The following is a 20,213-nucleotide window of genomic DNA, read 5'->3' as shown; positions in this document are numbered from 1 at the left end:
CACCGATGGCCATGTGACATGGGCTGACCAATGGCACCGGTAGCCCCTGTGACATAGTAGGTCAAAGGCTATCGGCGCCATTTTGAAACCAGCACCGAGGGTGTGAGTGCAGGGGATGGCTCCCGGACCCCCCGCTGGACCACCAGGGAGTTTTGGTAAGTCTTGTGGGGGGTCAGGAGGGTTGTAGTTAATTTAATTTTAGCGGGGAAACGAAGGAGGAAGGGGAAGGAGGGAGACTGGATGGCCGGCACCATCTTTAAAAATGGCGTGTGCCATCCAGTGCTCCTACCATGTGACAGGGGCCGGCCAATTGCACAGATACCCTGTCACATGGTAAGGGCCATCGGTGCCATTTTGATTAGTGGCAGCCGACAGCCCAGGAGTGGGAGATCGCTCCCGGGACCCCCACTGGACCACCAGGTACCTGTAAAATGTTTTTTGGGGGGTCGGGAGGGTGGAGGAAGCAAAGAGATTAGTTTTAAAGGGTCGGGGTGGGTTTAGGGGTTATTTTTGCGTGCCGTTTTTCCCGCCCTCCCCCAAAATGATAAGAGAACCCCCACGATCAATATTGTGGGGATTTCCTATCGTTTCGGGGGAGCCCCCGATTTCTGACGATTTTGAAAATATCGAAGATATTTTCAATCGTCCGAAGCCCGATTCACATTCCTAATATTTTGTTATTCTACTGAGAGAACCAGAAATGTGGAAATGGAGGCAGCAGACACTTAGCATGCCATGGGTGCCATCTCTGTTAGGCCAGTGCCATTTGGACTTCTACAAAGAAGTATAGGAAGAGGTAAATGAATGGAGCATCTGCCTCGTATCAAAGTGCCATACACTAGATTTGCTCTGGCAGTTTTGAGGTTGCTGTCACCCATTCTCTGACAATATCCCAAATACAACATCCAGTCATCTCTCTCTTCCTTTGTTCTCCTCTTCCATCCCAGGCTCTGTAATGTTCCTATATTGCCAGGCCAAGCACTGCAAGAAAAGTCTCCTGTTTATGAAGGGGTGGGAAACTTCCTACAGAAAGAACAGATACTTATCAGAGACGTGACCAAGTCTTACTGCTGTATCTGCAGGCATATTAGCCATGTTGTCAAAGTTCCCAGTGAGTCCTTCTGGGTTCTTTAATCTAAATAAGAGCACGAGACGCTCAGGACCCACCAGCTGTATGGGGCAGAATCTACCCCCACCATCTTTCCTCTGTGTGCCCTTAACCATGACAGCTTCCGATGAGCCTTGTGCCTTGCTTCCCTGATGCAAAGTTTTGTGTGCTTCACTGAATATAGTTTGATGCTAAAGCATCTCTAGATTTCTTGCTTGGCTAGATTAGACCTTTCTGTAGACTCCTTGTCATAGTGAATGTTATATTTATTGACCAGCATCTACAGCAGCACATCATTTTTCTCATATATGAAACAGATCCGCACTTTGGCCATGGTGAGACAGGGGGAGTAAGGTGGCCTGTAGCCTGGTGTGGCATTTGTGGCCTTTGGATCAGCTGGTAGGGCTCCCTGCCTCAGTGACTAAGCTTCTCACCCCATTCTCCTCTTCCCTTCCCTTCTTACTGTCTTCTTCACTTACATCCTGCCTTCATCTATTGTACCCTCTCCTACTCATCTTTTCCACCTCCTCCCTTTCACTTCTTTCTTCTCCTGCATGCCCTTCCACATCCATACCTCTTCCCAGTCCTCTACCCCATTTTTCTTTTTATCAAAAAAAGGAAACAGCAGGAATAGTGCAGCTGCCAGACATTTTCCACTGCTGTACGGCATGCAGCTGGAACCAGATATCTCCACACTCACTGCTTGTGTGTTGTCATCTTCTGTGACTCAGACAGACATTCCAAGGGTTTGTAGGCATGAATGCTGACAGCTAACGGCAAATTCTGGCTCTGCTAATTAGAAGTCAAGGTTTAAAGTTACATGGATGCATGTTTCCAAAACAAAAGACTATTTCTGGCCCCATCCAGGGTCATGAGGCATGCTTTCTCTCGAAGGCCAGCTTCTTTCTGCAACGTGTGCACCTCTTATGTTGTTTCAGCTTTTAACAGAAAGTAACTGCAATAAATGGTAAAGATATGCAAATAATCCATGTACTGGTATGAAATAATCAAAAGGAGGGTCCCTGCTGTTACACAGGGAGGGTGGTCCAGCCAGTGTCGAGACCTTCATGCAGAATCTTGGAAAGTGAGTCCTGGAGTAGTTTCCAAATATTTTACTCAAAAAGTGACAGAAAGAGCACTCTCTCGTAAGACTTTTGGAAGTCCTCAACTGCTGAGATTATCATTTTATTGATTTATTTATAACTTAATTTATGAATCACTCATTCATAATAGTCTAGAGCAACGTGTAGCATCAAATAGTACACAAGACATGCCAAATGAAACACTGTGAAAACATTAAACCTTGCAGAGCTAGTTGAACTGCAAAATACATGCCATGAGGTTGATGTTTAATGGAATGATGAGTGGGAAAGTTACCCAGATAACTTTGCTCAGGTATTCAGGGGCTTATTCTCGGGTGAGTGTGCTGCTGAATATTCCTGGTAACTGTGGAAGAGCAATTTCTCCCGACCAGACATAGCTGGGTAGTTTTATCGACGCGGCACTGAATAGCGGTGCTCACTGACTAACTTTTAGCCCTGCCCCCAGAATACCCCTGTGCAGCCTCTTTTTAACCCAATTAAGTTTTATGTGGGTAATGAGTTACTTGGACCACATTTAGTAAGGCAGCAGGGAGGGAAGTTTAGAATTCTTGTTTGTTTTGTTTTTAATCTGGGTAACTCCAATAGTTACCTGGACAAAGGCTTTGAATATTGATCTAATAGCACATGCCTTAGGCAAAAAAGAAGCTGCCCCTAGTATAAGAACTCTTTGGACTTAACAGCATAAGATTAAAACTTTTCAACCTAGCAGCATAAAGAAAGAAATAAAACAAGCTAATTGAAATATCATCACGATTCTACAGGGGAGCAGGACTTATCAAGAAATGCAGAGCAGCAGTACATTAGGGAGGATGTGCATATGTAAAAGAAACTCTTGCTCCTATAGGTCTAATTCTGATCATAAAGTTCATAGATCTGAGGGGGAGAGGGGCCCTAGCGAGCCAAATAGAAAGTGGCTGCTTAATCTCACTGTTCGTCGTCCTCCCTCTGTGAACCATATCATTAAGCTTTGTTTTATATGTAACCAGCTTTCCACAGATTTGTATGATATCTGAAGGGCACACAAAATAATTTCTCTTGGGGCTATTTTCACTGTCCTTGTCCCTTCAGTTACTTCCCAAGGTGTGGAGGGGAAGCTTATGCTTATGGTCCAGGCGGTGGTGTGTATGTTTCAGTAATGTGTGTCTGTTTATCAGATGATGTTCTGGCTGAACTGGGATAGATGAGCTGGACACGGAACTGAGTGCTCAAATATTTTACTGATTTTGGAAAATGTGAATAAATGTCCAATCAATAAATAGACGGACTGTACAGCTGAAGTTTCAATTTCCTCTATGTAGGTGTTTCTGAACTCAGGTTCCTTATGGAAATTCTTGTCACGCTCCAGGGTGGCATTCTCTGAAATGCTCCCTGTTACACGTGCAGTTCCCAGAGGCAGGTAGAGCTCCGGAGTCTCAATGCATGAATGAGACAATGGTCCATGGAAGAAAGATTCAGTTTTTTAAGGAACTGGACAACCTTTTTGGGAAGGGGGAGACTTTTCTGAAAAGATGGGCTCTACCTTAACTGGCGTGGACCCAGGCTGCTGGTGCTAACTTTTAAAAAAGGAGATAGATCAGCTTTTAAACTAGAACAAGGGGAAAAGCCAACAGTCAGCAGTGCATGGTTCGGAAGAATGTATCTTTGAAGGATACTAATGAAACATGAAAGTTAGGACATTCCAACAGAGAGAGGTTCCAATAAAAGCAAAAGTAGTCCATGTGCCTATAAGTGAAGAATCACCTGAGCTAAAGGATTCCAAATTATCCCTATCAACTGAAAATCAGGTTGTTAATACAAACAAAAAACACATTTTGAAATGTCTGTATGCCAATGCCAGAATTCTAAGAAGTAAGATGGGAAAGTTAGAGTGTATAGCAGTGAATGATGAGAGAGAAATAATTGACATCTTGGAGACCCTGGTGGAAGGAGAGGATAACCAATGGGAAGTGCTATATCAGGGAACAAATTATATTGCAAACATAGGGAGGATCAACTTGGTGGGGGTGTGGCACTTTGTCTGGGAGGGCATAAAGTCCAACAGGATAAAGATCATACAAGAGACTAAATGCTCAGTAGAATCTATATGGGTAGAAATCCCATGTGTGATGGGGAAGAGTATAGTGATAGGAATATACACTACCATGCATCTGGCCAAAATGGTCAGACAGATGATGAAATGCTAAGATAAATCAGGGAAGCTAACCAATTTGGCAGTGCAGTATAATGGGAGTTTTCAATTACGCCAATATTGACTGGGTAAATGTAACATCAGGATGAAATAAACGACTGCTTCCTGGAACAATTGGTTCAGGAACCAATGACAGAGGGAGCTATTTTAGATTTAATTCTTGGTGAATTGCAGGATTTGGTGAGAGAGGTAACAATGGTGGGTCCACTTGGCAATAGTGATCATAACATGATCAAATTTGAACAATTGACTGGAAGGAGGACAATATAAGAACATAAGAACATGCCATACTGGGTCAGACCAAGTGTCCATCAAGCCCAGCATCCTGTTTCCAACAGTGGCCAATCCAGGCCATAAGAACTTGGTAAAAACCCAAAAACTAAGTCTATTCCATGTTACCGTTGCTAGCAATAGCAGTGGCTATTTTCTAACTCAACTTAATTAATAGCAGGTAATGGACTTCTCCTCCAAGAACTTATCCAATCCTTTTTTAAACACAGCTATACTAACTGCACTAATCACATCCTCTGGCAACAAATTCCAGAGTCTAATTGTGCATTGAGTGAAAAAGAACTTTCTCCGATTAGTTTCAAATGTGCCACATGCTAACTTCATGGAGTGCCCCCTAGTCTTTCTATTATCTGAAAGACTAAAATAACCAATTCACATCTACCTGTTCTAGACCTCTCATGATTTTAAACACCTCTATCATATCCCCCCTCAGCCGTCTCTTCTCCAAGCTGAAAGTCCTAACCTCTTTAGTCTTTCCTCATAAGGAAGCTGTTCCATTCCCTTTATCATTTTGGTCGCCCTTCTCTGTACCTTCTCCATCGCAATTACATCTTTTTTGAGATGCGGTGACCAGAATTGTACACAGTATTCAAGGTGCGGTCTCACCATGGAGCGACACAGAGGCACCACGTCACCTTCCTTTTTATTCACCATTCCCCCTCTAATAATTCCCAACATTCTGTTTGCTTTTTTGACTGCCGCAGCACACTGAACTGACAATTTCAATGTGTTATCCACTATGACACCTAGATCTCTTTCTTGGGTTGTAGCACCCAATATGGAACCTAACATTGTGTAACTATAGCATGGGTTATTTTTCCCTATATGCATCACCTTGCACTTGTCCACATTAAATTTCATCTGCCATTTGGATGCCCAATTTTCCAGCCTCTCAAGGTCTTCCTGCAATTTATCACAATCTGCTTGTGATTTAACTACTCTGTACAACTAATTTTTCAAAAGGGAAACTTTGATAAAATGAGGAAAATAGAAAAAAGCTGAAAGGTGCAGCTCCAAAGGTTAATGTACAACAGGTGTGGACATTATTTAAAAATAGTCTTAGAAGCGCAGTCGAGATATATTCCATGCATTATGAAAGGTGGAAGGAAGGCACAATGATTACCGGCATGGTTAAAAGGTGAGGTGAAAGAGGCTATTTAGCCAAAAAAAATCCTTCACAAATTGGAAGAAGGATCCATCTGAAGAAAATGAGAAAAAGCATAAACATTGTTAAGTGTAAAACATTGATAAGACATGCTAAGAGAGAATTTGAAATGAATTTGGCCATAGAGGCAAAAACTTATAACTTTTTAAAATATTTATTTATTTGTGCATTTATTTATTTATTTGATTCTTTTCTATACCGACATTCATGATCATTACCATATCACATCGGTTTACACAGAACTAAGGGTTATAACTTTAACAAACCATTTAAACAAGAAGCAAAGTTACAATCAACAAGGTGGAATAAACCTGAGGGCTAAGATAGCCGGAAAAACATAGGACAGAGGAAGACAGTTAAAGTAAAATTAAAAAATTAAACGTATTAAAAATACTTAGTAGATGGGGTTCCTAGCTGTATATATAGCGAAGTATGGCTAAAGGACGATTTGCATGTTTCAGAAAGTTTATGGGAAGGCTTGAAGGAATAGCCAGGTCTTGAGTTTTTCCCGAAATGTTAGATGGCAGGGCTGTGGGCATATTATTCCAAATGGCAGGGCCCGCTGTCGAAAATGCTCGGTCTTTAGTCGTTGTATGGTGTGTGGCTTTGGTTGGGGGGGCTTGCAGAGTTCCTTTGTATGCTTCTCTAATGGGTCTAGTAGAGGTGTGGAGTCTGAATGAATCTGAATATATCCAAAGCAGGAAACCTGTGAGGGAGTTGGTTGGATCGTTATATGTCCGAGGGGTTAAAAGGACTCGTAGGGAAGATAAGGCCATTGCAGAAAGACTAAATTAATTATTTGCTTCTGTGTTTACTAGTGAGGATGTTGGGGATATACTGGTTCCAGAGATTGTTTTCAAGGGTGATGAGTCAGGTGAACTGAACCAAATCACTGGAAGATATGTGGTAGGACAGATGACAAACTAAACAGTAGCAAATCACCTGGGCCAGATGGTATGCACCCTAGGATTCTGAAGGAACTAAAAATTGAAATTTCAGATCTGTTAGTAAAAATTTGTAACCTATCGTTAAAATCATCCATTGTACCTGAAGACTGGAGAGTGGCAAATATAACCCCAATATTTAAAAAGGGCTCCAGGGGGGATATGGGAAACTATAGACCAGTGAGCCTGACTTCAGTGCTGGGAAAAATAGTGGAAACTATTCTAAAGATCAAAATGTCAGAGCATATAGAAAGGCATGGTTTAATGGAACACAGTCAACATGGATTTACCCAAGGGAAGTCTTGCCTCCCAAACCTTCATTTTTTTGAAGGGGTTAATAAACATGTGGATAAAGTTATACCGGTAGATGTAGTGTATTTGGGTTTTCAGAAGGCATTTGACAAAGTCCCTCATGAGAGGCTTCTAAGAAAACTAAAAAGTCATGGGGTAGGAGACTATGTACTTTCGTGGATTACAAACTGGTTAAAAAACAGGACACAGAAAAGTAGGATTAAATGGTCAATTTTTTCATTGGAAAAAGGTAAACAGTGGAGTGCCTCAGGGATCTGTACTTGGACTGGTGCTTTTCAATATATTTCTAAAGGGTCTGGGAAGGATTACGACGAGTGAGTTAATCAAATTTGCAGATGATACAAAATTATTCAGAGTAGTTAAATCACAAGCGGATTGTGATAAACTGCAGGAGGACCTTGCAAGACTGGAAGATTGGGCATCCAAATGGCAGATGAAATTTAATGTGCACAAGTGCAAGGTGATGCATATAGGAAAAAATAACCCATGCTTTAGTTACATGATGTTAGGTTCCATATTAGGAGCTATCACCAAGAAAAGAAATCTAGGTATCATAGTGGATAATACATCGAAATCATCAGCTCAGTGTGCTCCAGCAGTCAAAAAATCAAATAGAATGTTAAGAATTGTTAGGAAGGGAATGGTGAATAAAACAGAGAATGTCATAATGCTTCTGTATCGCTCCATGGTGAGACCGCACCTTGAATACTGTGTACAATTCTGGTGGCTGCATCTCAAAAAAGATATAATTGTACTGGTGAAGGTACAGAGAAGGGCGACCAAAATGATAAAGGGGATGGAAAAGGCTAAAGAGGTTAGGGATGTTCAGCTTGGAGAAGACGGCTGAGGGGGGTAGATATGATAGAGGACTCTAAAATCATGAGAGGTCCTACTCTGTATGGGGTCCCCGTAGACATTTAAAAATCCTACCCGAGACTCTGTACCCAGCTTGTGTCCTGGTCCTAATCAAACAATAACAACAAAACATGATGTGCAGTCAGAGATTTTGAGGTACTGCTGAGGTGCAGTGTGAGTCTAAAGCCCAGCCTGAAACATATATGGAAATTAAAACATGGCTCCCTATTTTCTTAAAGGAAAAGGGAAAGAGTGGTTTGGGAAAACTCTTAACCATTGCCTCACTTTCGGGCCGATACAGTAAAATCGCGGGACAGCGGGCGAGCGCCTGCTCTCCCGGCGCGCGCACAGGCCACACTCCTGTGCGAGCGATACAGTATTTTAATTTATTAAAATTAGGGCCGGCGGTAAAAAGAGGCGCTAGGGACACTAGCGCATCCCTAGCGCCTCTTTTTTCACAGGAGTGGCGGCTGTCAGCAGGTTTGACAGCCGCCACTCAATTTTGCCAGCGTCGGTTCTCGAGCCTGCTGACAGCCACCGGTTCGGAAACCGGACACCGGCAAAATTGAGCGTCCGGTTTTCGACCCGCGGGCCTATTTCAAATTTTTTTTTTTACTTTTTTTTTTGGGACCTCCGACATAATATTGCCATGATATTAGGTCAGAGGGTGCACAGAAAAGCAGTTTTTACTGCTTTTCTGTGCATTTTCCTGGTGCCCATAGAAATTAGCACCTACCTTTGGGTAGGCGCTAAATTCTGAAAGTAAAATGTGCGGCTTGGCTGCACATTTTACTTCTGATTCGTGTGGGAATACCTAATAGGGCCATTAACATGCATTTGCATGTTGCGGGCGCTATTAGGTTCGGGGGGTTGGACGCGCGTTTTGGACACGCTATTACCCCTTACTGAATAAGGGGTAAACCTAGCGCGTCCAAAACGCGCGTCCAATCGTGGGTTAACAGCGCGCTCCGCTGGAGCGCACTGTACTGTATCAGCCTGTTTGTTTTTTTCCGAAATATCTTCATTTCATATAATGTTCCTGCAGTATCTCCTTCTGCCATTGGGGGAACAGATTATCTTTAGCTGGCAAGAAAGCAACACACAAAGCAGTGCTGGCCACAGTGCATTATGGGATGATTTCCCATTAAAGAGGAAGTGGCACCTTTAATACACAGTCTGGAATATCTTGTTGTGTTTATAAGATGTCATCACTCTACGGGGAAAAAATAAGTGTGTTACGTTTCAGATGCAAATCTTTCACGTTCGGTCTGGTATTACTGTGGGACTTCGCTGCCTCTGTTAAAATGTCCGTAAGACTGGAGTGCATCTTTTTCTTTTTTAAATGTTTACTGGCCTAGGGCAAAGTGAAGAGACTCTGAATCCACAGAGTCTTGGCTGTAGCACTCATAATATATTCCAAGGGCTGCCAACTGGCTCTGTTTCTTCAGGAGAGGTTGGTGCGGTCCTAGTTTTCACCCTACCGTGTAATGAAATTGCAACAAGAACTTCCGGCCCGTGCCTGCAAGGGGGTAAAATCAGGACTGGGTCAGCCTATCCCAATTTAGAATGGATCTACTTGTCAACCTGACACAGTCCTGTTTGCTTAGCCTTTGGCAATATCTCTTCACTTGACATTAGTACAGTCTGAGAGGCTGTTGACTGTGAAACACCCTCCTGAGCTTGTTTCAAGTCAAATGTGTGATCTGTTTTCAAGCTCCAAATGCATACGCAACTTCCATTTTGACAACCGTTCTTTGTTCTCAAATGAGTTTGATTCCAGAATATGGCACCAAGGGCAGCAGCAATTATTCAAACTACATAGTCACCAAAGATATATATATATATATGTGTGTGTGTATGTGTAATATAAAATGCCTTTCTCCTGAAGACAAGCCTTGTGTGGAAAGTCCCAGTCCTGTGTCCCAGTGATCTCAGTAGCAGGTATGCCTTGAATTGAGAAACTTGCTAATGCTATTTGGAAAGGAAGAGACTGCAGATTTTGTTCTTTTTCTGAGATGAAAGTAGCTAAACAGCTATGTACAACCCAAATGATCCAGGAACGGCACAAGAAGAAAAAAAGTAGATTATTTGGCAGTCCAACAAAATTATTAAGATTTCCTTTTGATCTATTCCAGTGGCAACATTAGTGTTCTTGAAAGTTTCTGCTGCTCAGCTTCTCTCAGTGTTACACCTTCCAGGTGGTGGTCCCTTCTCAAGGCCGCATGCATTTATTGACCAGTGAATTTAGCATGGAAATGAGAGAGGATGCTGGCTTACAAAAGGAAGACTGTTATAATAGGTGCATAACTTTTGCTCCATAAACAAACAAAAAAAAAAAGTATTGTAACAAAGGCAACCAATGAACAAGATCAGCATAGTAAGTAAGCATTAAAGAAACCAGCCAAGGGCTTCTATGGCTTATTGATCTTCATTTGTCAGGAGTAAATATTCCCATAAACAAATCAAAAGAACAAATTGATTAAAATTTCAATCATCAAAGCTATGAATTAAGGACGTGCAGTCATTTAAAATGTATGTGCAAAACATGACAAATAAGGCCAATTTGTTTCATTTGGGGGGCCCTGAAACAAATTGGGGGCCCCTGAATGAACAAAACATTTTTTGCATTTCTTTTAAATGACTGCATTGGGCCTAGAACCGAAGACGAGGCTTCACTTAGGGCATAGGCCGAGGCCCAAAACAGAGTCTGTGACCTGGGCGTGAGCGTAATGAGGGGTCTCTGCCTAGGTTGACGCGGTGCCTTGGCCGAGCACACACCCCCCCCCCCCCCCCCCCACATGAACAAATTTACCTGATCTGTTGGGTATCTTTGGAAGTGTCCAGGCTGGGTCCCGAAACCTAGGCCAGAGACCAAATCCAGGCCTAAAGCTGTGGTCTGGGCTGGAGGCTGGGTTCCACTGCCGAACCAAGTCCTGCTGCTTGGGCCTCGGCCTAGAGTCAGACCCATGCTTCGGAGGAACTCTGACATGTCCGATGACCTCTTCTTTTCTTCTTCAACTGACACTGTCTGCTGGGATTGCACTGGAGTTAACTCTGGTGCATTCACCCCAGCGAGTTAGTGCTGGGGTGAATAACCCCCTCAGATAGTGCTGGGGTGAATAAACCCCTCAGATAGCAATACATGCATATCATTAAATTGAACCATAAGGTAATATTACTTTCAAATTACATTGGCAATTACCATTGTTTGACATAGATACTTAGGTAATTTAGCAATACATTTTTCAAAACATTCCCGGTTCGTTATAAAGAAATTAGGAGAATCAATTTACTAGGAGCTATTTCAAAGAGAAAAGCAAATAATCTAATAAATGGAAGGGACAGACAGAATTAATAGATATTCTCATAACTGGTTTTAGTTAGTGCTTTGATCGGCGGGGCAATATGAATCAAGAAATAATCTTAGCTGCTGTGGATCGAAAAAAACATATCTCAAATTACAATTTGAGTATTGAGATTTAATAATCTGGGCTCTCATATCCCTAGCCTCCTGACACATAGCCAAAAATCTTTTCCTCCTTTGTTGAGTGATCTTTGTCAGGATAAATCCATAACTTGTGTCCTAAATACAATTTTTCTCTGTTTCGGAGAAACAGTCTTAGGACTTGATCTTTATCTGCAACAGATGAAAAAGTAACCAACAACGTCCCACTATAATCTATTTGCTCTTCAGATGGTTGTTCTAGGAAATTTGTAAGATTTCCAATATCCAGGTTTGGAGTTGGGTTTCCTTGCCCTTCTTTCTTCTCAGTTTTAGTGTAAAATATCTTAAAAATAGATGGAATCTGTTCTCTGGGAATTTGAAATATTACCACTAAATTCTTTTGAAGTTGTTCCAATGGTGCAATTAAACATATGTGGGAAATGTAATATTCTTAAATTCCTGGATTGTATTTCATTTTCTAAATTCTCTATTTTTCTAGAATTCATCAGTCCTCCTTGCACCTACTTTTTTATTTGTGTAACTTTAGCCGCATAAGTGACTTATACAGCTAAGTGGTAGCCACTGGATGTAGGTGCATATTCAGCAGCCGCTACTTAGCCATACAAGTCCCGTTTATCCAGCTAAATGCCTTTTGAATTGTAACTGAACGTTGTATATGTTTCGCTGAGGAGCACTACATAATAAGTCTAACTGGTACCAACATACTCTGTGGTTGTTAGGGATGTGCATTCGTTCAGGACTAATTAGGCAATTTCAATGAAATTGCTTAATACGTCCTATTTCGGGGACAGCAAATCCCGAACAAATTTTTCACAAAATGTCGTTGTTTTTGGGTTAGTGCGCACTAAAAATCACTACTTACACGCGTGGCTGGGCCCCGTGCATTTTAAAAAGGGCCCTGCCACATGCGTTAGTGGTGATACGCGCATAAGTGCCAGGGCCTGACAAATGGGAGGGCCAGGGGGTGGAGCGAGGCGAGCCGGGACAGCGCCATTCCTCGTTGTCCCGGAGCCTCGCATGCTGGCTGGCTGTCGGGGCATGCAAGTTACTTCAGGTCGGGCCTTGAAGTAACTTGAAGAAAAAAAGGTAAAAAAAAAAAAGGGGGGATTTAGAGGGTGGGAAGGAGTGGGGAAGGGAGGTTAGGGTAGTGGGTAGGAAAGTTCCCTCCCAGTCCGCTCCTAAATTGGAGCGGACTGGGAGGGAACTGGGGGAGTCCCAATCTCATTGCCATGCAAATTTGCAAAATTTTACCCTCCCCCCCTTGCAAGCGCAACCTGCATATACGCTCGCGGATTATAAAATCTGGCGCGTATGTGCTCGCGGCCCATGTATTGTATAACATACGCGCACATCTTTTAAAAACTACCCCATAATGGGCCGGATTTTAAATGCCCTGCATGCGTAAATCCGGCCGGATTTACGCGCGCAGGGCCCTCACGCGCCGGTGCGCCTATTTTGCATAGGCCGCTGGCGCGCCCAGAGCCTCGGGACACGCGTAAGTCCCGGGGCTTCGTAAAAGGGGCGTGTCGGGGCGTGTCGGGGGCGTTCCGTAAACGATGCGGCGTTTCGGAGGCGTGATGCGGCATTTCGGGGGCGGGCCCGGGTGTGTGGCACCGGCCCGGGGGCATGGTCGAGGCCTCCGGACCAGCCCCCGGGTCAGGTGATGGCGCGCCAGCAGCCCACTGGCGCGCGCAGATTTCTGTCTGCTTTCAGCAGGCGTAAATCTGCCAACAAAGGTAAGGGGGGGGGGGGTTAGATAGGACCGGGAGGTGGGTTAGGTAGGGGAAGGGAGGGGAAGGTGCGGGGAGGGCAAAGGAAAGTTACCTCCGAGGCCGTTCCGAAATTGGAGCGGCCTCGGAGGGAACAGGCAGTGCACGCTGAGCTCGGCACGCGCAGGTTGTACAAATGTGCACCCCCTTGCGTGCGCCGACCCTGGATTTTATAAGATACGCGCGGCTACGCACGTATCTTATAAAATCCAACGTACTTTTGTTCGCGCCTGGTGCGCGAACAAAAGTACGCACTCGCGCAAAATTATAAAATCTACCCCAATGTGTAAAACGAAAGCAAGACCCAAAATCTAAATATTTCTTCCTTTCCAGTTTTACAGTGACACATTAGGGCTATATATCCTTGTGAAGCATTTTGACTTTACGGACTTTTTGTTTTATGGATCTGCAATCATCTGCTGACACAATGACTCTACAGGTTGTGATCCCTTTTATTGGGCCAACATAAAAATTATCCAGTAATGGTGTTGTGCATGTGATTTTGAGGCCGGTTAGGTCCCAGTTTACAAAAGGAGACATTCTTTGATCCAGCTGATTTGTTCATCTCCCTTCTTTACTACTTTATTTAACCTCTGATAGTTTTCAGTAGTATATGAGAAGATAAGACCAAAGCTCAATCTAGCCCAACATCCTTTCTCCAACAGTGACCAATCCAGGTCACAAATACCTAGCAAAAGCCAAAGACTAGATATATTCCTTGTTGCTCACTCCCAGGGATATGCAGTAGCTTTCCAAAGTTTGCCTAGTTAATAATGGTTTATGGTCTTGTTCTCCAGGAATTTCTCCAAACTCCTTTTAAGCTCAACTGTACTAAATGCTTTGACCTCGTTCTTGTGCAACAAATTCCACAGCTTGATTGTGCAGTAAGTGGGGAAAAAATATGTTTTCAGTTATCTTCTAGTCTTTGTACTATTTGAAAAGGTAAATAACCATCCCCTATTTACCAGTCAAACCCCATTCATAATTTTATAAACCTCTATAATATTGGTAGGCAACCCAGGTCCTCGAGTGCTACACACAGGTCTGGTTTTCAGGGTATCCACAAAGAATATGCATGATGCATGTATTTGCATAAACTGCCTCCATTGTATGCAAATATATATCATTGTGAATATCCTGAAAACCAGACCAGGGTTGGAGTTGCCTATCCCCGCTTTATAATATCCCTTCTGAGTTGTATCTTTTCTAAGTTGAAGAGTCCCAACCTGTTTAATCTCTCTTCATAAGAGAATTCATCCATTTAGAGATGTACATTCAATTAGTTTGTTGTTGGGAGTTAGTGAGTGTAAATGTTTTTGCACATAAAATTCAATTTAATGCCCACAAAATGGCAATTCTGTGCAATATTTCTGAAAATGAATTGAAACAAATAGGATTTTCATAATGAAAGTCCCAAAAGCCAGCAGACATGAATTCAAACTGAATCAAAATTTTTTTTGGCTGCACACCATTAATTCCACTTTATCATTTTTATTGTTCTTCTCTGTACTTTTCAAGGTTTTGCTATATTTTTTTTAGATGGGATGACTAGAGCTTACAGTACTTAAGCTGCAGTTTTATCATGGGTTGATCCTTTACAAATAATTCCTAACATTCTATTTGCATTACTGAACTAAGAATTTCGAAGTATTTTCTACCATTATTCCAAGATCCGTTCCCTAGGTGGAGGCTCCCTATATGGAGCTAAACATTATTAGGTGAATTTTAAAGGAGTTACGCATGAAAATGTAACAATACTATCAAATCAATTTTCAAAAACCATTTATTTTTGTTAAGTGCCCTTAATGTGGTTACAAGCTATGGACAATTCATTGGCGTGCAGCAATTTTCAAAAGCCCACTTACACGGGTAAAGTGCATTTACATGTGTAAAACCCAGTTTTAAGTGTGCAAATGCTTTTGAAAATCAGGTGCTGTGTGTCTATAATTAGGATTATTTTTCCTTGTGTACAATACTTTGCATTTGTCCACATGAAATTTCATCTGCCTTTTTGATGCCCAGTCCTTGAAAGGTCATTCAGCAGCGCCTTACAATTTGCATGTATTTTAACAACTTTGAATAATTTTGTCTCATCTGTGTTACGTTGGCTGGCCACAGGTTTCGCGGCCGGTCTTCCTCACCTTTCACCCCCGCGATGCAAAGGGAGCGCTTTCAGCGCTGCCCTTCCCTCCACGGCCCTGCCTGCAATCCGTGACCTCATGGCGCGCTGGAGATGCCGCCGCCGTCACCCCCCTCATGGGCCTTCTTCGTGGCAGAGACACCGCCACCGATCTCTTCTTCTTCCTGGGTTTCCTGAGGCGCACACGCTCCATCCCTCGATTTAAAGGGCCCGCGGCACACTAAGGCTGCCGGCCCTTCCGGATGACGTCACTCACCTGGCCTATTTAAGGCAAGCTCTGACAGTCAGAGCTTGCCTTTGCAACAGGTTCCTTTGTTCTCTGTTGCTTCCAGGTGTCTCCTCAAGTTTCAGCGCCTTTTTCTTCGGATTGCTTCTTGGACTTTGACCTCTGCTTTGCCTGACCACGCCATTGACTCTCTCCGAACTTTGACCTCTGCTTTGCCTAACTATCTTCATGATCAGACCTCTGCCTTGATTGCCGCCTATTCAGCTTACTCCTTGAACGTGGTTACTATGTAATGTGGGGAGAACAAACATAGAAATTGGAGCAAATCTCTTAAACATACTAATACAAAGAAAAAGAGAGTAGCGAGGTTATTAAATAATGCAGGATCAGCCCCTAATTCACTCCTTGAATTCAGGAAAAGTTCAAGTTGGTCTGGCTCCATAAATACATATCTATTATTTTCTATATTAAGTATACATTTACAAGGAAACCTTACCATTATTTTCGCAACTAATTGGCGAGCTCTAGGGCAAAGAGACAAAAATGTTTTCCTTCGCAATTGCATTGATCTAATAATGTCCGGGTATAACCATATTTTCCCTCCAAGGTAAAGCTTATTCCTATTGCGGAAAAAACTTTTTAGAACCATATCCCTTTCAGCAGGTAACAAGAACTTCACCAGCAAAACACCTCTTTTTCAATTTGTTCCTCCTGGGTTGTCTCAAGAAATCCAGACAGATTATCAAGTGGGGATGGTGACTCTGGACGCTCCCTTTGATCTCCATTGTCCTCTGTCTCTCCCCCACTTCTCTGTGCTGGCCCAAATAGTAAGCTTTCAAAATTGTAGGCATTTCACCACTGGAGAAATTCAGTATATCCTGGAGATACTTTTTAAGCTGTTCGTTGGGGGAAATTAGTTTACATTTAGGAAAGTTAATTATTCTCAGATTATTGTATCTGAGATTGTTCTCCAGACTTTCCAGTCTCTTATTAATCCTAGAGTCCCCCGGATTCAGGCCTGTATGTATTTCTTTAATCTGGTTTATTTGCAAGTCCATTTCCTGAATTTTAGTTGAATTTGCAAGAGCCACCGGGTACACCAGGTTAAGTTGCTTTTGAGAAGCCTTAATTGTTGTTGTCAAGGAAATTATTGCTTTTTCCAGTATAGATATACCATTCCATAAAGCTTCTAAAGTAACTACTTCAGGCTTATTTAACAATTTTAACTCTGGTAAATTTACCGGTGTAATCTGCATTGTACTCTCTGGGTCTATCTGATCCGTCCGGCTCCTTCCGAGGGCAGTAATAAATGGCAGCGTACTGCCCACACCGCTCATTACACCGATGTTCAATTCCCTCAAGGTGGTTAAGGTCCACTCGCCTTGGGTTTGCCCCAACGTGCCTGCAACTGAGCCTACCTTGACCGTCTCCTCCACTTGGTGAAACTTTGGCATCAGGGATTCCACTGGCTCGTGCACTCCAACGTAGGTAGGAGGGGAAGGAGTCTCCGGCACTCCAGGGCTCAAAGATGTTTCGTCAAAAAGCACGGAAGTTTGCTCCTCCTCCCGTGCTACAGCCAACTCTCCTGGAGAATCCCCCGCAGTGGAGAAAAACTCCCAAATCTTCGTTTGAACTGGGGTAGGCTTAAGGGGGGGTCGAGGTTCCCTCCTTTACCATCCCCTTTCTTTTTGAATGAGGCATTTCAAAGTATAGGCAATCAGAAAAAACAAAGACTGTCCGGGAGCTCGTTTGAACGTGTCCTCTCTTCATGACTCCCCTTTTCCAGAATATTTCTGAATATTTTAAATAGCACTGATCCCTATAAAGATCATTTTCTCTATTGGAAAGCTGACTATTTATTCCTGTCTGTTTTCTGTCTTTGAATATTGCCACAATAGAATATACTGTCCACACTAGAATATTGCCTCCTTTCCAATGACTTTTTAATTTCTTAAGGCGTGTCTCATGAGGGACTTTGTCTAATGGTTTCTGAAAATCCAGATACATCAACCAGCAAAAGGATCCTAGAATCATTGAGAACAATACTTTGAAATCCTTAGCTCATTGTGGCAGTAAAAAAAAAAAAAAGTAAATAGAATGTTGGTTATTATTAAGAAAGGAATGAAAAATAAAACAGAGGATGATACAGAATCAATATATCATTCCATGGTGGTTCTGCACCTTGATTATTGTGTGCAGTTCTGGTCAATGCATCTCAAAAAAGATATAGCGGAATTAGAACAGGTACAGAGAAAAATGGGAAAGGACTCTTCAGTCTGGAGAAGAGATAAAATTTTGAGTGGGATGTAGCAGGTAAAGAGAATAGTAGTAGAATTAGGAGATAATCCATGAAGCTAATAGGTGCACATTTATAGGAACTCAGAAAAATGGTTTTTTCACTGAGAGCACAATGAAAATGTGGAATTTGTTGCCTGAGGATGTGGTAGAAACAGCTTAGCTGGGTTTAAAAGGGGTTTGAACATGTATCTGAAGGGAAAGTCCATATACCATTATTAGCCATGTATTCTTGGGTAAGCCACTGCTTGTCCGGGTGGTCCTTGTTTATGAGTAAAACAGGATCTGTTCTTTGAGATCTTGTTCACTTCTTGCGACCAGGATTGGCCATTGTTGGAGAGAGGATGCTGGGCTTGATAGACTTTTGGTCTGGCCCAGTGTTTAATTTATTATATTGATATGCTCCTTAATATTAATAAGTGGGTAGTATAAATATGTGTGACTGAACCCCCTGCCTGCTGTTGACCATTTTCCCTCAAGCCACAAAGGAGCTTTTGGTAGGTAAAATACTGAAGTGACCGAAGTTTGCTCACATAATAATAGAAAGTCCTTCTCACACTGATCCATATTAAAATGTTTACAGATTCAAACTTAAAGAAGGTCCTGTGAGTATTAAGATCCAGCCCTTTCTGAAGCTGATATTTTGTGACTGGTAATAGTGGAGCTTCTTCCAATGACTTGAACTGATTTTCGTTATTTTCTTCCTCTGCTTTTCCCTCCTCGGGATATCTCCTTTCACTCCCCAGGGCCTCTCCTTTCCCCCAGCTCCCATCTCTAGGTCTCCTCTCTCTCTCTCTGCAAATGTATTCTTCTTTCACTGTTTCCATCATCTCTCCATCTTTTGTAATTAACAGTTTCTTTTCCCACCACATGTAGCACATATGGATAAAGGCATAGGTGAAAAGCAGACTAGCAGAAGAGCAATCAGTTTGTTTCAGGCAATTCAATTTCTGTCCTGGCATCTAGATAATATCCATCGGTGCTTAAAACAGGATTCTGAGAACTGTATATCTTAAGTTTGTATCTCAGTCTTCAGAAAATAATGTGTGTTTTTGCATAGAGTCTGTGTTGTGTGGTGGTGGTAGTGTGTGTGAGTGACGGGGTTTTGCTAGTCACTAACATTTGCTCCCTAAGGATTCTTCCAGCCGTGATCAGTGGGAGAGGGGGTTTTGATAGTTGGAATCCTCCCCTTGCCATAACCCCACCTTTTAGGGAGGGAAGGCATGTGTGGGATATAAAAATACCCATGAGCATGCTCAGTCTGTAGCGAGCTAGGTGAGTGGGAGGAGTCTGGAGAAGCTCAAGATCATCCCTGGATCTTAATCAAGAGGTTGGAGATAGAGGAAGGACTTTGGAGCTCAGCTGTGGGATTTGTTTTCCTCATACCTGGAGGTTACGATCTACAGTTGGGACCTTTTGGATTTTTGGAGCACAGAGAAGGGAAAGGGCATATACCTTGGATCCGGAAAGGCTGAACCCAGAGAAATCTTTTTGCCTGAGCAAAGGAGGAATCAAGGATGAGAAGTTGTTGGACTCTTGTACTTGATTTATCAAGAGACTTGAATTTTCTGACGTTTTGGATTACAGTTGACAGATTTAGATCTGTTGGATTTTCTAACAATTTTTGGGTTTGGGAATACATTTTCCAGTTCAGACCAGTGCATGCTGGAACCACACTCCAGTTATCCTACCCTGCAAGGGGAGAATATTTTTTATGGGGATGCTGGTGCAGAAGGGAGACTGGTAAGAAGACCTATAATGGATAAGGAAACTATTGTTTTTCTCATTTTGATTTTTTATTTTTTTTTGCTATTCTTGATTTTCTCAATTTTGGCTGGGTACTCATCTTTAAGTTACAGTAAACTATTTACACTGAACATAATCAGGACTCTTTGCTTATTTTTTTTTCATGGCTCAGCTGAATGGATGGATATTGGGAGAATTGTCACCTAACCTTCTTGCTAAATTAATCCTCCTTTTCTCCCGTTTTGGGTCTTGCTGTACTTTTAGGACCTCATCCAGCCGGACTGTGAGCTATCGCATTCACTAGTGACTGACTGCGCCAGGGGCCCGGGAAGAAAGCTTCCTCCCATCTGGACTTGGACCCAAACCCGTAGCACCCCTGGTTGATGCTAACCCACCCAAATGGGGGACCGGCTACATGTTGAGTTTGGATGGTCAGGTTGTGACAGGGAGAAGATGACCAACCCACCACGGTCCCCTTTTAGTCCTCATCTCCCTCGCATTCCCAACCTCAGACTTCCACTTTCACTATTACTTGCCCGTAGCAGAAGGGGTGAGCCTGATTCTCCCTGGAGCAGCGATATCTGCAGCGGGGGTGGTTCTGAGGA

General features: G+C 42.8%; 1 protein-coding gene across 9 annotated transcripts in view; it reads left to right on the top strand.

The window, feature by feature from the left end:
* BMPR1B (bone morphogenetic protein receptor type 1B) overlaps positions 1 to 20,213 on the top strand; it is an 825,728-nt gene that overhangs the window by 433,845 nt on the left and 371,670 nt on the right. The gene's annotated exons all lie outside the window — the stretch shown is intronic.

Source organism: Rhinatrema bivittatum, chromosome 1, assembly GCF_901001135.1.
Source record: "Rhinatrema bivittatum chromosome 1, aRhiBiv1.1, whole genome shotgun sequence".
NCBI lineage: Eukaryota > Metazoa > Chordata > Amphibia > Gymnophiona > Rhinatrematidae > Rhinatrema > Rhinatrema bivittatum.
This window is presented reverse-complemented; position numbering and strand designations above follow the sequence as displayed.